The sequence below is a fragment of the Tachyglossus aculeatus genome, chromosome 3 (genome assembly GCF_015852505.1).
Source record: "Tachyglossus aculeatus isolate mTacAcu1 chromosome 3, mTacAcu1.pri, whole genome shotgun sequence".
NCBI classification, from domain to species: domain Eukaryota; kingdom Metazoa; phylum Chordata; class Mammalia; order Monotremata; family Tachyglossidae; genus Tachyglossus; species Tachyglossus aculeatus.
This window is the reverse complement of record NC_052068.1, coordinates 104,866,636-104,877,179: the sequence shown is the minus strand read 5'-3', so window position 1 is coordinate 104,877,179 and position 10,544 is coordinate 104,866,636. Positions and strand designations below refer to the sequence as shown.

Genomic DNA, 10,544 nt, shown 5'->3' with positions numbered 1-10,544 from the left:
AGGGGTTGGTGGCGGGACAGGCGAATAAGAGGCACAGTGAGGAGGTTAGGGGCAGAAGAGCAGAGTGTGCATGCTGGGTTTTAGCAGGAGAGAAGGGAAGTGAGTTGGGAGGGGGCGAGGTGATGGAGAGCTCTGAAGCCGGGAGTGAGGAGTTTTTGCTTCATTCGAAGGTTGATAGGCAACCACTGGAGATTTTTGAGGAGAGAAGTGACATTCCCAGAGCGTTTCTGTACAAAGATGATCCGCGCAACAGAGTGAAGAATAGACAGAAGTGGGGAGAGACAGGAGGATGGGAGATCAGAGAGGAGGCTGATTCAGTAATCCAGTCGAAATAGGATGAGAGATTGAATGAGCAATGTAGTGGTTTCGATGGAGAAGAAAGGGCGGATCTTAGCGATGTGTTGGAGGTGAGACCGGAAAGTTCTGGTGACAGATTGGATGTGTGTGGTGAATGAGAGAGCAGAGTTTAGGATGACACCAAGGTTGTGGACTTGTGAGACGGGAAGGATGGTAGTGCCGTCCACAATGATGGTAAAGTTAGGGAGACGACAGGGTTTAGAAGGGGAGATAAGGAGCTCAGTCTTGGACATGTTGGGTTTTAGGTGACGGGCGATATCCAGTTGGAGATGTCCTGAAGGCAGAAGAAGATAGAACCCGGGAGGAAGGGAGACAGAACAGAGAAGAAGATGTAGTTTGGGTGTCATCTGCGTAGAGATGATAGTTGAAGCTGTGGGAGTGAATGAGTTCACCAAGGAAGTGAGTATAGATGGAGAACAGAAGGGGACCAAGAACTGACCTTTGAGGAACCCCTACAGTAAGGGGATGGGAGCGGGAGGAGGAGTCCGTGAAGGAGACAGAGAATATATGGCCAGAAAGATAAGAGGAGAACTAGGAGAGGACGGAGTCTGTGAAGCCAAGGTTGGATAATGTGTTGAGGAGAAAGGGATCGTCCACAGTACCAAAGGCTGCTGAGAGGTCGAGGAGGATTAGCGTAGAGTAGGAGCCATGCAATTGGCAAGAAGGAGGTCATTGGTGACCTTTGATAGGGCGGTTTCAATGGAGTGAAGGGGACGGAAGCCAGATTGGAGGGGGTCTAGGAGAGAGTTGGAGTTGAGAAATTCGAGACAGCGAGTGTAAATGACTTGTTCAAGAATTTTGGAAAAGAAAGGTAGGAGGGAGATAGGAAGATAACTGGAAGGGGTAGTGGGGTCAAGAGAAGGGCTTTTTTAGGATAGGGGAGACGTAGGCCTGTTTGAAGGCAGAGGGGAAGAAACCATTGGAGAGTGAATGGTTGAAGGAGGAAGTTAAGGAGAGGAGGAGGGAATGGGCGAGAGTTTTTACAAGATGAGGAGGAATGAGGTCCAAAGCACAGGTGGATGGGGTGGCACTTGAGAGGAGAGAGGAGATCTCATATGAAGATACTGTTAGGAAGGATGTGAAAGTAGAGAAGAGGGTTGAGAGTGAGGTGGGGGGATGGAGAAGGGGGGAGTGTTGACTTTGGGAAGCTCAGACCTGATGGAGTTAATTTTACTAATGAAGTAGGTAGCCAGACTGTTGGGGGTGAGGCATGGAGGAGTGGGAAGAACGGGGGCCTGAGGAGGGAGTTAAATATCTGGAACAGCTGTTGGGGGTGATGAGCATGGGTGTCAATACGGGAAGAAAAATAGTTTTGTCTGGCAGAGGAGAGGGCAGAGTTAAAGCTGGAAAGGATAAATTTAAAGTGCACAAGGTTGACTTGGTGTTTATAATTTCTCCAGCAGAATTCTGCTGTTCGAGCATAAGAGTGAAGGAGGCGGACAGTGGCAGTGATCCAAGGCTGTGGGTCAGAGGTGCAAGAGCGACGAAGAGAAAGGGGAGTGAGAGAGTTGAGTTGAGTAGAGAGGGCGGAGTTGAGAGCAGTAATCTTGTCATCAAGAGAGGTTAGAGAGGCGAGGTGGTGTGTAATGCGCTGAGAGAAAAGGATGGGGTCGAGAGAGTGAAGGTCTCTTGGGGGAGTACTATAGATTTACAGGGGGAAGAGTTAGAGAGAGGAGGCAGTTGAGAAGTTTATGGTCAGAGAGAGGGATTTCAGAGTTGGTGAGGGTGGAGATAGTGCAGAGTTAAGTGATGAGATAGAGGATGCGATCAAATTGGTGAGTGGGCGAGGTGGGGTGGAGCAGGAGGTTGACGGAAACAGGACAGATAGAAGGCGGGAGGCATAGGAATCACTGGGTACATACATGTGGATGTTGACGTCTCAGGATCAGAGAGGCATGGAAAAGGAGAGAAGTAAGATGAGACAGGGGTCAAAATGGTTAAAGAAGTTGGAGGTGGGACCAGGGGGGCGATATATGATGGCTACAAGAATCTGGAGGGGGTGGGAGAGGCGAATAATATGGGCTTCAAAGGAGGGCATGGAAAGGGAAGGGGGAGGAGGGATAGTCCGAAAGCGACACTGGGGTGCGAGAAGGGAGCCAACACCTCCTCCTTTCCCGGTGAGTCTGGGGGAGTGGGAGAAGAAGAGGCCTCCGCTGGAGAGAGCAGCAGAAGGGACCATGTCATCCGGGGTGAGCCAAGTCTCGGTAAGGGCGTGGAGGAGGAGATAGCGGGAAAGGAACAGGTCATGGATGAACGGGAGCTTACCTATAATGGAGCGGGGGTTCCATAGGCCATATTTGGCAGCAGCTGTGGAGGGAGGGGAGGGAGTGGGAAGGGTGCGCAGGGTGGGGAGGGTTTGGATCGGAATGATTTGACGGGGACTGGGCGGGGAGGGGGGCATAAGGGGTGGCGATGAGAAAGGAGAACTCGGATGGGACGGGGGCGGGGAGGAGTGGAGGGAAGGGGTTGGAAGCGAGAGGTTTGTTGAGGAACTGCACAGGGGGAGAGGGATGAGGTTTGGTGCTGGTACAGAGGAATTCTAGGGAGATGGTGGGGTGGGGTGTTGGGGGGAGCAAAGAAAGCGATAGAGTTGGGTGGGAGAAGGGAAGGGGAAGGTGAGGACAGGGAAGGACAGGTGGGAGCAGGGGAATTGATAGGTCATGATGAGGTCAGCGAGGTAAATGACAGCACAGAGAGCAGTTAACAATTAGCATGCAATAGCAACAATAAAATAAACGGGTTATGCCCAGAGCAGAAGGTTGACTCCTACATGGGTCAATCAAATCAAAAAGCCTAATAGCTAGGGGAGTTCAGGGCTCTTGGCTGAATTGTCTCTGAGGCTGTGGAAGAGGAAGTACTGTGGATGGAAGTTCTGGAGAAGGGCAAAGCTGTTATGGGTTACATGGGAGTAACTCCTCCAACTCCTTTCAAAGCCCTACTGAGAGCTCACCTCCTCCATGAGGCCTTCCCAGACTGAGCTCCCTCCTTCCTCTCCCCTTTCTCCCCCTCCCCATTCCCCCGCCTTACCTCCTTCCCCTCCCCACGACACCTGTATATATATATATATATATATATATATATGTTTGTACGTATTTATTAATCCATTCATTTATTTTATTTGTACATATTTATTCTATTTATTTTATTTTGTTAATATGCTTTGTTTTGTTGTCTGTCTCCTCCTTCTAGACTGCGAGCCCGTTGTTGGGTAGGGACTGTCTGTATATATTACCAACTTGTACTTCCCAAGCGCTTAGTACAGTGTTGTGCACACAATAAGCACTCAATAAATACAATTGAATGAATGAATGAATGAATGAATGAATGAATTCATGTGAGAGGAAACACCTAGGAAGAGGAGTAAATAACCAAATAACATAGGAGGGCTGAGTAGGTGCGAATGCTGGTAATTGCTAATAGTAACACTGTGAGAACAAGGGCCTTGTTACCTGGGGGGGGGGGGGGGGGGGGGGGGGGGCGGGGGGGAAGAATCAGTCACATCCCGTCCTATCATAGGAAAGAGTGGAGGTTATTGTGGGTGTAAAATATCAGGAGATGCCACGATTAGATTAAAGGGTTTCAAATTAAGGTTTTCTTGGATTATAATCTTTTCTTTCACTGGTATAACGATCAGCATCTGACCAAGAAGTCCTGTTTATCCATGAATGTGAAACGGTATGGCTTGTCAAGACTTTAAAATTAAAAGGATGCCATGGATCACAGGGTCAAATGTTGTCACCATCTACAGGGAGAAGTCAAAGTATTAGGTGACCTGCCGTGTTTATTGGGATAGAATCCTGTGAGAAATGTGTTTAACTTCCAAAATAGTCAGAATGAAAGCACCCCAGGGGGATGATTCAGCCTCCTCATCTGTAAAATGGGGATTCGATGCCTGTTCTCCCTCATACTTGGACTCTAAACCCTGGTTTGGGCAGAGGTTGCATCTGATGTAAATACCTTTTTTTTACCCCAACAGTTATTGCAGTGCTTGGCACCTAATCAGAGCTTAACATATACTATTATTATTATTGTTGTATTATTATTATTATTATTATTGATTTTGAAGTGAAGAAGGGAATAATGAGGGAAAAGCTAAAGCAAAACCAAATTCCAGGTACAATGGTCCAAATACTCAAGTGCCTCTCGTCTTATACATTCTTTTGGCAAACAAACAAGGGAATTCTGATCAACAAGTTTCTGAAGATATGTATTACCAGCACATAGTCTTCCCCAAGACTATGACACAATGGAAGCAGCCAGGCCCCGGGTTCAGTAGCAGGAGTAAAAAGAGCAAATGGCTTCTCTTCTTAACATTTAAAGGTCTCCACCCCAGGATTTCTGGGATGGTAGGACTTTTACTTTCTGGAAAATGCAGTTTCCTAAGGGGAGAGGTTCCCAGTTTCTTTTCCTGTTTCCCCTCAGTCCATTAGTTTCACCTCCATCATTTTAACAGCCAGCCTTGCTAATAATAGGTATTGCCTTTTATTTTATCCTCAGCACCAGGAAAAATAAACCTCCAGCATAATGTCCCTGATTGGCCACAGTTTCTCAATCACGGGCTTAGAGGGACACATTACCTCTTTCTAGACCAGTAGGGGATCATGTGGAACTCTTCCCACCTCATCATGGTTATATTCAGGGAGTAATTCTGTCCTTATTCAAACAGTGATTATTTTGCTTTTGGAGCATTGAAACTCGATTTAGGGTTAGGGTTAGGGCTAACTCTAACATCGAATCCTAAAGACAGAGCTCAATTTTCCTATAGACTTTGAAGAGCAGGTTCGGTCTGGCCTGGACATAGGCAAAGAGTTTTTGTCCATAAGAAAGTAAGGAGATGGTGCCCAAATTCAGCTCCCTGACCGAGGCTTTCAGCATCTCAGAAGTGAAGCCTATTACTTCATTAAGTTGTAGCATTAACTGAGAACTTCGTATGTGCACAGCACTGTACTACGGAGCATGAGAGAGTAAAAAGAAGAATTAGAAGACATTATAACACTTTTTAAATATTTCTGTCCCCCATACATTAAGCCTCACTTGAGGATAGTACTAGTAGTTGTAGAAGTAGTTGTGGTAGTGGTAGTGGTAGTAGTACTAATGAGAGTAGTAATAGTATTTATTAAGTTTAAATCACTCTACTAAGCTCTGGTAAAGAGATCACAGCTGGGAATTAGGTACAGAGAACAGTGGGAGAAGAGCACTTCCTTAAAAATAAGCATAAAAGGGGAGATAAATCCACTCATTCTAAATTTTTATTTTGACCTTAAATATTCCATAGATCGTGAATCCTTGGTGTGCAACTGGATTAAGAACCTATTATATCAAGACTCTGTTGTTCTCACCCACACTCATTGTTGTTGCCATCTCTGTAGATACTGAGGACAACATTGATGGCAGAAGGAAATCTCACCATGTGCAATGAGTTTATCCTTTCAGACTGACCACACAGACTGTGTGCAGTGCTCTGCACACAGTAAGCGCTCAATAAATACGATTGATTGATTGATTGATTGACCAACCGAGTGGATCTGCAGGTGGCCCCCTCTGTTTTTTCTCATGGCCTATATTATCACTGTGGAAGGCAACCTTGGGATGACGATTCTGATCAAGATTGAGCTCCAACTTCACACCTCCATGTAATTTTTCCTCAGCAATTTATCTTTTGTTGATTTATGTTACTCATCATGTGTCACTCCCAGGAAGCTAATCATCAATCGTATTTATTGAGCGCTTACTGTGTGCAGAGCACTGTACTAAGCAGAGAACCCAGAACATTGGGTGTGTGTCCCAAGTTCATTTCTTTGGGGCATTTGAAACCACTGAGATATTCCTTCTGGCTGTGATGGCACATTGATAGATACGTGGCCATCTGCCACCAACTGCTCTCTCTAAACAGTCATTGTATCTCCCAGAGTCTGTGTTGTCCTGGCATCAATTACTTACTTTTGTGACTTTGCGAATTCACTTATTCATATGTATTTTACATTCATATTGTCATTCTGCCAATCCAATGTGATCAATCATTTCCTCTGTGAAATTCCACTACTGTTACAACTCTCTTGTTCAGATACAAGCATCAATTTCCTAGTGATGTTTATCTTTGTTAGCTTTCATATCTTGAGCACACTCTGAACTATCCTGATCTCTTTTATTTACATTCTTGCTGCCATCCTGAGGACCCACTCTAGAGTGGGGAAACGGAAAGCCTTCTCCATTTGTACGTCCCACCTGACTGCTGTTTTCATTTTCTATGGGACCCTGATTATCACGTATCTTCAACCCCATTCAAACTCTTCCCTGAATAAGAATGCATTTTCAGTGTTTTATACTGTGTTTATCCCCATGATGAATCCTCTGATCTACAGCTTGAGAAACAAAGAAGTGAAGAACGTATTGGAGACCATGATGCTTTCTCTGTTTTTTGATGATTAAAAGAGGTACTCAAAGTAAATCCTGTTGCGGTCTGCCTCCACGCGTCCAGCACAGTGGGGAGATGGGCACTCGCAATGGAAGAACGCAGGCCAGGCGAGTCTCAAGGTGGACAAGGAGACTGTTTATTGCGTTAAGCAGCAAGACTTTTATATCTTTCTGTCACATTCTGTATTTTTCCATGTTGCTGTGTTTATAACTAACACAGCCATTCTGTAACCTTCAAAACCAGTAACAAGTAACACCCGTCTATGCAAGGCCATAGGGCCGATAACAAGTAACTCTTGCCTGTCCACATCTCTCCTCTCAGTTCCTTGTAGGTCTTCCTGTGAGCACGGAAGGCCTGGCTTACTACTTAGGCTCAGTAATCGATGGGCCAGATGTTTGGTCTGCCACAGGTCCCCCTTTTTGTTTTTGAAACAATTGCAAAGCATGGAGTTGAGTAAGGCAAGGTGTGACAAATGAAGGGAGACATTCGAAGAATGCCAGGCTCCTTGGAGCCGATTTCGGATCGTGGACCACGAAAACCCGGGAAATGTGGCATTATAATAATATGGGGTCACACAGATATGAGGGTAACGATAACCACAATGTTGAAAAGAAAGTTGAGTGCACAGAGCATCAACCTCATTTCCTAATTCTATAAGAGAATGCTGTAGAAGAGATTGGAGAGCGGTAAAGGCTTTATCTACTCGTAACTGTGTTTGCAGAGCATCAGAAACATTTCTTGCAAGGGAATTAACAAAGGAGGCCTGTGTTATTTCAGTATGCAGGGTAATAGAGGATAAGGTGGTAGCAATAATAATGGATGCTAAAGCGATAAACCCAGTGATTAACAATCCAACAAACTGACGATGTCGCCATTTTGGAATACGAAAATGATCAGCTAGCATCTGCAGGGCAGAATCCGCAGGGGACTCAGTCCAAGGGTGGGATAATGAGGTGGGTAGTATAGCATGATGAGGTTGTTCTACTATAAGAATAGTAGCAGTGGCATCATGGGCGGATATATATTGGGTAAGTCTACAATTATCACATGTAATATTCCAGAGGGAAAGGAAGGGGATAAGGGACGGGTAGCCAACAAGGAAGGCTTGCGGTGGCAATACACATGCTCTTATTTGCCGTTCTTCCATATGGACTGGGATAGAATCGAAAGGGACCTGTCCTCAGTAATCACAACGGTGGAAAAAGCGAGGATCAGGAAAGCGATCACCATTTTGGGGAACTGGGCCGCTGATCCTCCAGAGGAAAAGTCGCAGAGTCAGTCTCCTGGTTCTCGGTCAGCTCCTGAAGTACGCAGGGTGAGGGAGAACACACTGTAGAAAGGATGCGGCGTATGTTCTTTGTAGGTATCCAGATCGGGCGGTCCTCAGTTTCTGGAAAGGCACAAGCATAACCTCGGCCCCACGTTAATAAGGGATTTGGCCCTCGCCACTGTCACGTGAGGGGGTCCTTCCATTTTACTCTTTCTGGGTGTTCCTTAGTTTCCCTACCACCCCATTTTTCAGCGGGGGTGAGACCTTTGTCATCCATAGTTAAAAAATTAAGGGTATATTTAGCGGATTGTAATTGTCTATGGGGAGAGGTCAGTACATCTCCCCCTTTTTGTTTTTCCAAAAAGGCTTTGAGCCAACGATGACGATTTTCGACAATGGCTTGACCCGTGGGATTGTATGGAATACCCGTAACAAGGCGGATAGCAAAAGTATTACAGAAAGACCGGAACGCCTTAGAAGTGTATGCGGGGCCATTGTCGGTTTTCAATACCTGTGGGATTCCCATAAAGGCAAAAGCAAGAAACAAATGATCCATCGTAGGGAGCGGGGGAAGGCGATGAGACAGGCAGTATGTGCACACAAACCGTACCCAACGGCTCAAGGCCAAACAGACTCAACAACAGGAGATAAAGAGACCAGGGCAAGAAAAACAAGCTTGCACCTGCAAGGCTTGGAGGCAACCTCAAGGCCATATCCGCAGCCAGCGATGGTTGGCAACGGGTGGCTGGGGGCGAGCCAGAGCAAACGCTTCGTGACTGGACAGAGCTGTTGTTAGGCTAGTGGCTGGAGAGCGGTGTGTGCTACATGGCAAAGCCTCGATACGCCATCCCCCGAGAATACCCTGCCCCCGGGCAACGGAGGGTATAAGAGACGAACAAGACAAGGGGCGCGCGCCTGCTCTCTTGCTCTCTCTCGCTCTCTCGTGCACCCGCTCTCTCGCCCTCTCTCTCCCTCGCGCCTCTCTCCCTCTCTCCCTCTCTCTCTCTCTCTCGCTCTCTCTCTCTTTCAACCATGTAACCGCTGATAGCAAATAAACGGCAACCAAGGTTTGAACCTCTGGCTGACTCTTCCTGGTGTGAACGCGTGGGCTGCGTCCGGAGACATCCAAAGACCCGGAGAGGGTAAGAACCCGAGAGTTGCCCCCGAAACCACGGGGAGCAACGATCCATAACATGTGTGCCTGATTCACCAGTGTGAGCCGACGCAAAAGTAAATAATGTACAGGTATCAACAGTAACATGAATAAAAGCCAATCTGCCAAAGGGAGGGTAATGCGTGATGTCCATTTGCCACAGCTTTCTTGACGCAAGACCACGGGGATTAGTGGCTTCAGAGGCCGCAGGTAATGTAGTAATACAGGAGGTACAAGCTTTCACAATAGCCCGCGGGCTTTCCCGAGAAATGCCAAATTGATGGCGTAACATTCCTGCCCCTTGGTGGAAGGGCTGGTGGGCTTTCGAGGCTGCGGCTGTAGTGTCTAAAGGGAGAAGAGCCAGAGCCAACAGTGGTGCAACAAAAATAATCGCTCTTGGTACGCCAGCAATTTCCCTAGTAAGTAGGTCCGCACAAGCATTACCTTCAACCAATGGTCCGGGGAGGGACAAATGTGCCCTAATATGAGAAATATAAAAATGATGAGAACGAGCGCGAATCGTTGCTTGAAGTTCCTGGAACAAAGGAAAAATGACTGCCTCGGAAAACTGGAGTGCAGCAGTCTCAATGTGAAGAGTAACAAAGCATGCATACCGGCTATCTGAGATAATATTAAGTGATTGAGGGAAATCGCGAAGGACTGACATCACAGCTACAAGTTCCGCGTGTTGAGCGGAATGGGACAGAATGGGGATAACGCGGGAAGTGTCCGGTGGACAATAATAGGCAGCTCGGCCTTTTGTTTCATCTGTAAAAACTGTGGTAGCCCCCGGTATTGGGTCCGGAACCGTGATGCAGGGGAATACCCATGCAAAGGGTGAGAAAACCTTTAATCGTGGAATATCTGGGAGACCAGTAACCCAAGCCCCGGTATGCATTGCCAAAAGGATCTGCCAATCGGGATCGTTGCCAAGAAGTGTGGCAAGTTGATCTGAAGTATATGGTTGGTATAATGCAGAGGGTCTGGTCCCAGAAAGGACGGTAATGCCCCGAATTATACGACCTAATAACTGGGCTACCAAAGTCGGATATGGGGAAACAGAGCGGCGGGGCTGAGTGGGCAAATGCATCCACTCAACCAATTGTTGTTCTTGACATATAACCCCTGTAGGCATGACAGAGGTGGGAAGGACAACGGCAGATAAGGGTTTCCCTGGGGTGACACGGTCCACCGTAGCCTGAGCCAATTTTTTGACTACCTGCTCTAACTCCCGGGCAGCTTGTGGTGAAAGGGAGCGGGGGGAAGAGAGCTCCGGGGCTCCTCACAAGGTAGCAAAAAGGTGAGATAATTGATTGGTGGGGATTCCAAGATAAGGGTGCACCCAGTTT

General features: G+C 47.0%; 1 pseudogene; it reads left to right on the top strand.

The window, feature by feature from the left end:
- The first annotated feature begins 5,946 nt into the window (after positions 1-5,946).
- LOC119925446 lies at positions 5,947-6,786 on the top strand (annotated as a pseudogene).
- Positions 6,787-10,544: the final 3,758 nt, after the last annotated feature.